The sequence below is a fragment of the Panulirus ornatus genome, chromosome 70, assembly GCF_036320965.1.
Source record: "Panulirus ornatus isolate Po-2019 chromosome 70, ASM3632096v1, whole genome shotgun sequence".
Lineage (NCBI taxonomy): Eukaryota > Metazoa > Arthropoda > Malacostraca > Decapoda > Palinuridae > Panulirus > Panulirus ornatus.
In genome coordinates this window covers 5201297-5208752 of record NC_092293.1, presented here as the reverse complement: position 1 = coordinate 5208752, position 7456 = coordinate 5201297, and the positions used below count along the sequence as shown (strand labels likewise).

At 38.3% G+C, this 7456-nt stretch overlaps 1 non-coding gene across 1 annotated transcript; it reads left to right on the top strand.

The window, feature by feature from the left end:
• The first annotated feature begins 5821 nt into the window (after positions 1-5821).
• TRNAI-GAU (transfer RNA isoleucine (anticodon GAU)) lies at positions 5822-5891 on the top strand. Its single transcript has one exon. It is a non-coding gene; the product is annotated as a tRNA-Ile (tRNA).
• Positions 5892-7456: the final 1565 nt, after the last annotated feature.

The window sequence follows — 7456 nt, the reverse complement described above, 5'->3', positions numbered from 1 at the left end:
AACTTAGGTACGAGATGTAAGTCACCCAACCGAGACGACACTGGTCCCGAGGGTGAAGCGTTAAGTCTAAGTTTTTCACGTTCGAGAGCTAACCTAGCTTGTTCAGTCTGCTCCTTCTCTACTTGTGCATTGATCTTAGCTATCTCTAGTTGAATTCGCCAGTACTCGGGATCAACATTATCATCACTAGGGATATTGGGAGGGATCGAGACTTCGGCCAACGTCACTGATGGAGTGGTATTGTCGACACTAATTTCAAGATCAGGCGCAGCATCTACTATCTGTTCACTAACAAAATGATTTATGACTAAGGTCTCCAACTGTACTTTACTAGCTTTCCGGTCATAATTCAATTTTAGCCTATTTGCAATAAGCTTCAGCTCATGCTTTGTTAAAGATTTGATGTCCTCGTGAGAGGGCTCAGATCGACAGAACTGGTCAACGCCAGCGTTGCTGGTCAACGGCATGATTAACGAAAAGGAAAGAGATTCCGTTAAGGCAAGAAATATCCTGGCAAGGTCGCCAATTTATATGTTACGAACTCAATACTTATTCAGGCAAGGTCGCCAGTAACATATGTTACAAATACTACTGTTCCTTGTCTTGCAAGAACGTTATAGATTTGTGAAGTTGCACAACTCAGGATAACACAATAATAAAGTTATGGGATTGAATTAAAGACCAGCATTACATTAAATCTACTTATAATGAAAGAATTCAAGTGTACAAAGATAGGCACATAAATCAAGCATGAACCATTACGTTAACACTGAAAGTGAGTTTAAAAACATTGAACATAAGATAACATTCGTACATGACTTAACATTCCAGATAAGATTTCATGCCAGGAGTTCTCTTTCCTCTAAGGCAGTTCTTCGATAACATTACACTGATAATTATAACGGGCTTACAGCACAACTCTCAGGTAACAGGCTTATAACACAGCAGGGCTTACAGGCTTACAACACAGCAGGACTTACAGCAGGGGTGGACCACTTACCTCGCTGGGCTAGAAAGAGAGAGACTCAGCGGGTGTCATGGGTATATATTACAGCAAAGACAAGCGTTCCCTGCTAGCTATACAACCTTACATTTTGATTGGTTATGGGACTCAGAAATATTCTGATTGGTTGGAGAATGCGTAGCTCAAAACTGCGTAGATCACCCTCCCTCTTGTGTAAGCCTACAGGGATGACATGTCCAGTACGGTGGTGAAATTAATCCCCCCGTCTCGGAGAAGGGTCGGGGTGCTCAAGGACAAATGACCATCTGGTTTCAAAATTAAATTAAAATCAAATTATTACGCCTAATGCTTGGTGTGAACTGAAGCTCGGAGGACGTCTCAGAGGGAGGCCTTAATCCTCGTCCTGATAAGAAATAACAACACCATACACAAGGACACACACACACACATTATATGCACGAACATGTGAGCACAGACACACGTGTTCCGGAACAATATACACTATCTCTAGAATATATCTTTACCCGGGACGTGTAACACTTGTGTGGATAGACACAACTTTGTAATGCATGATCCATTACACGAAATGAACTTCACTAACGAAGAGTTATACAACGCGTCGTTGAAGAACATTAATCAAATACCTATACAGAATTTTTCATGTTAGATAAAAGACATTTCTTGATAGTAAACATAAGAAATGATGATGAAAGATAAGGGACGTAGAGATAAATATTTTGTTAAAAGATGAAATATTCCTGCCTTAAACTAGATCTTTGTATTGGATTTTGTTTTGGATAACTAGAGGAAAATATATTCTTAGGTTTATGATTATAAATGTTCATATTTTCAAAATTTCTTTATTTCTTATACAATGTTACGAATTCAGGTTTAAGAACCTTGGTTCTGAACAACCATTATAATGCAACACAATACATATTTATCATAAATAAATCATTTATCACAATAACCATTATGTTTGTACCAGATTCTTTAAGTCCTCAATCACGTTTGTTAATATATAAGGCATTTTTCCGCCACATTTCAATACATAACATATATCTACACGTGTGGAAATATATGTATATGTTTTTATAAATTTTTCTTTGTCTTTTATAATCAAGGTGTAAGATATCCGTCTGAAGAAAATACTTGATAATATTATAGGTTATATGTGTGTGTGTGTGTGTGTGTGTCTGTGTGTGTGTGTGTGTGTGTATGTAAGACAGCACATAGGAGTAACGACATAATATATACTTACAAAGTTAAGAGACGGAACAGTTCAATTGTAAACTCCCACCCGTAAAACACAAATTGTAATCACACACACACACACACACACACACACACACACACACACATAGAGCGGCGCCAGGCTGGAGGCGGGGCATCGTGACGTCACAGGCATATATGTTGCATATATCACAGACGTGATATATGCAACACCAGGCAAACATTGTACCATTATCTGATAGGTTAATTGGTGCACAATCAAGAACCAGTGAATTTCATCGCCGCCATAAGTAAGTAAGGAAGGTGACTTTAATGATGATAAATACGACCTGGTATGGCTGTGTCTACACACTACCGCCATCTGGTCAACATTGTACATACCAACATTTAAACTGTGACATTCAACCACAAGGTTTAAGGTCGCTCATGAAAACGCGAACTTAAAATCTATCCATTTAAATCTACCATTCATCAATAAACATTTAAACACCGTCATTTGAACGTAAACCTTCCAGCTGCGTTATTTTACCAGAGTCCTTTGAGATACGTCATATAAACACAAAACTTAAATGTACGTTAAGCTTGTGCAAACCATCATTGAAGCTCAAACTTTTAAATTAGAATTGTAATGAAAATGCGAACTTTTAACTCTGTCAAATTACAGCTATTGTACAAAATGATTCACTTAATTGACAAATTTTAATGTCAGTTAATTTAACGATATCCGTTGGGGCTCATCTCTGAAACACAAACATTTAAACTTTGTCTCTAGAACTGAATACAACCATCAAGTTTCATAACTGGAATGGAAATTTGGATAATCTATCAAAATTCGTCATATAACGCGAACTTTTAAATCCTTCCATTCAGTTGGGCCGTTACTTGCCTGGTTGCCATTCATAATATGTCCTTTTATATTGTATGTTGACTACGCTCTCATTCATTCGTCATTTGGATCGTCTCACTGATATTCCATTCATAAACTTCATTCCTAAAGCTTATTTTTGACCACCATGTTGTTTCCTTAAGGTTTATAATTCTTTGTGTATTTAATAATAGAAGATTCAATGATATTTCTCGTGGTACTGGAATTAGAGTTAATAATGCCATCTCAGTTATTAACTCTAACTCAAGTACCACGAGAAATATCATTGAATCTTCTATTACTGAATACACAAAGAATTATAATCTTAATATTAGTGATGGTCTATACAAATTGGATAACTTTAATGTTGATAAAATTTGTGAACAATTCACTTTCTTGTCCACATAATAAGTTTATGATACGCTTGTTGTCTGTCTTGGACAATCACATGTTTACCATATGGCGTCCTAGCTACGTCTCTTCGTTGTATATAAACTGACTGTTATATTTCTCTCTTGTGTCTTCCCTAATGATGGGAGTTTTAGACGAAAGTGCACTTGGGAACTTATCGTGTTTATTTTACCCATGGACTCATAAGAATATACTTGATCACGTGCAAAATTGTGATCCTTTCCAATATATATATATACATATATATATATATATATATGTATATATATATATATATATATATATATATATATATATATATATATATATATATATATATATATATATATATATATAAAAAGGAGATGGAATGAGTATTTTGAAGGTTTGTTGAATGTGTCTGATGACAGAGTGGCAGATATAGGGTGTTTTGGTCGAGGTGGTGTGCAAAGTGAGAGGGTTAGGGAAAATGATTTGGTAAACAGAGAAGAGGTAGTAAAAGCTTTGCGGAAGATGAAAGCCGGCAAGGCAGCAGGATTGGATGGTATTGCAGTGGAATTTATTAAAAAAGGGGGTGACTGTATTGTTGACTGGTTGGTAAGGTTATTTAATGTATGTATGACTCATGGTGAGGTGCCTGAGGATTGGCGGAATGCGTGCATAGTGCCATTGTACAAAGGCAAAGGGGATAAGAGTGAGTGCTCAAATTACAGAGGTATAAGTTTGTTGAGTATTCCTGGTAAATTATATGGGAGGGTATTGATTGAGAGGGTGAAGGCATGTACAGAGCATCAGATTGGGGAAGAGCAGTGCGGTTTCAGAAGTGGTAGAGGATGTGTGGATCAGGTGTTTGCTTTGAAGAATGTATGTGAGAAATACTTAGAAAAGCAAATGGATTTGTATGTAGCATTTATGGATCTGGAGAAGGCATATGATAGAGTTGATAGAGATGCTCTGTGGAAGGTATTAAGAATATATGGTGTGGGAGGCAAGTTGTTAGAAGCAGTGAAAAGTTTTTATCGAGGATGTAAGGCATGTGTACGTGTAGGAAGAGAGGAAAGTGATTGGTTCTCAGTGAATGTAGGTTTGCGGCAGGGGTGTGTGATGTCTCCATGGTTGTTTAATTTGTTTATGGATGGGGTTGTTAGGGAGGTAAATGCAAGAGTCCTGGAAAGAGGGGCAAGTATGAAGTCTGTTGGGGATGAGAGAGCTTGGGAAGTGAGTCAGTTGTTGTTCGCTGATGATACAGCGCTGGTGGCTGATTCATGTGAGAAACTGCAGAAGCTGGTGACTGAGTTTGGTAAAGTGTGTGGAAGAAGAAAGTTAAGAGTAAATGTGAATAAGAGCAAGGTTATTAGGTACAGTAGGGTTGAGGGTCAAGTCAATTGGGAGGTGAGTTTGAATGGAGAAAAACTGGAGGAAGTGAAGTGTTTTAGATATCTGGGAGTGGATCTGTCAGCGGATGGAACCATGGAAGCGGAAGTGGATCATAGGGTGGGGGAGGGGGCGAAAATTTTGGGAGCCTTGAAAAATGTGTGGAAGTCGAGAACATTATCTCGGAAAGCAAAAATGGGTATGTTTGAAGGAATAGTGGTTCCAACAATGCTGTATGGTTGCGAGGCGTGGGCTATGGATAGAGTTGTGCGCAGGAGGATGGATGTGCTGGAAATGAGATGTTTGAGGACAATGTGTGGTGTGAGGTGGTTTGATCGAGTAAGTAACGTAAGGGTAAGAGAGATGTGTGGAAATAAAAAGAGCGTGGTTGAGAGAGCAGAAGAGGGTGTTTTGAAATGGTTTGGGCACATGGAGAGAATGAGTGAGGAAAGATTGACCAAGAGGATATATGTGTCGGAGGTGGAGGGAACGAGGAGAAGAGGGAGACCAAATTGGAGGTGGAAAGATGGAGTGAAAAAGATTTTGTGTGATCGGGGACTGAACATACAGGAGGGTGAAAGGAGGGCAAGGAATAGAGTGAAATGGAGCGATGTGGTATACAGGGGTTGACGTGCTGTCAGTGGATTGAATCAAGGCATGTGAAGCGTCTGGGGTAAACCATGGAAAGCTGTGTAGGTATGTATATTTGCGTGTGTGGACGTGTGTATGTACATGTGTATGGGGGGGGGGGGTTGGGCCATTTCTTTCGTCTGTTTCCTTGCGCTACCTCGCAAACGCGGGAGACAGCGACAAAGTATAAAAAAAAAAAAAAAAAAAAAAAAAAATATATATCCTCCAGTATGTTTACTTTCGATAATAAGGAACAAAAGAAAGAGCCAAGCAAGTAAATTTCGTCAAAGACATCTCTCTTTCTAAACGCTGCCTCGCAAAGTTTTCATTAATTCAAATTGAAGAAACAGACGTATTTTTCTATTGTCTGGTTAGCTAGTGGTAGAGCGTGAGTCTGATACACTCAGGTCGTGGGTTCGAGACCCACACCAGACATAATTTTTGTTTTTTTCTCTTTTTTCATTTTGTCCGCATCACATGTGTGCAACATTTCAGTATGTTCGTCAACGTATAGTGAGAGATCTTCACAATAAATTGGGGTTTTCGACCTTATCTGAATAGGGTCAGGTCACCAAGACGTCCTTGAAATCTTCCAGAAGCTTCTGGCGATCCTCCAACTGCTGGGCACATCAGAGTTAACATGGGCCGGACATCGGTTGTGGAACGACTTTAATCTGTTCCGGTAGTTAGCAGGGATGATAATGAGGGCTCTGACACTCATACCAGGTCAGCTTAGTTCCAGTCTATTGCTTAGTTCCAGTCTATTGCTTAGTTCCAGTCTATTGCTCTGTTCCAGTCTATTGCTTACTTCCAGTCTATTGCTTTGTTTCCAGTCTATTGCTTAGTTCCAGTCTATTGCTTAGTTCCAGTCTATTGCAACGACAATAAAAGTAAAACTCTATTTCTTCGTGGAAAATTGAGAGGGAAACACGACAGCAACATGGAGATTTCCCTGTGGTTGTTTTGTCGGCTAGTCGGCAACATCGGTCAAACACTATTTTGCCGTGGTAATCTCAGTGCTTATATAATACTATGTCACAAATATGTTCTTGGGGGGCGTAGCTCAGTGGTAGAGCACTCGCTTGGCATGCGAGAGGACCCGGGTTCAACCCCGGCGCCTCCATTTTTGTTATTTGGGAAATTCATTGTTTCGTCTTATATATATATATATATATTATTATATATATATATATATATATATATATATATATATATATATATATATATATATTATATAATATTATTATATATATATATATCGTCGATCAGGAGGAAGTTAAGCAACGTTGGGTCTGGTTAGTACTTGGATGGGTGACCGTCTGGGAACACCAGATGCTGTTATCCTGGGGATAGGGAAGAAAGAATACTTGCCACGTATTCCTGCGTGGCGTACAAGGCGACTAATAGGGGAGGGAGCAAAAGGCCGGAAATCCTTTACTCTCATTTAATTTTTCAAAAGACGGAACAGAGAAGATATAAGATATTGTAAAGATGTAACTAATATAAGATATAAGAATGAATGGAAGATACGGATGTAGCTGAAACAAGGAGTAATTAGATTAAGGTGCAATGAAAATTATTCTCTAGTGAAGATAAATGTATATGTTAAAATTTTGTATCGAACATCAAGAAGTAATGATAAGATGAGAGTGTAGTGACGATGACGTTTAGTTGGGAGTAGTGACAATTGCCTTTACAATGATAATAAGGAGATAACACAATGAGGAACACAAACTTTCCAAAGCTACGTTCAAGTCAGACTTTGAACTAAGTTCGGTAAACAGAAGGATAATGTTAATGATGAGAGTGTAGTGAGAAGGTATAGTGATGATAAGGATTATTGTCAAGATAGGTTGTAGTGAAGAAAAGAATGTAGTGAGATACGAATGTAGTTGAGATAAGGGTTATTAAAGAGTAAAGTTTATTCAAAATGATTATGTAATGAAGATAAGAACTACTTTTTAGTGAACTCAGGGAGTGCAATGATGATGGTATGGTAG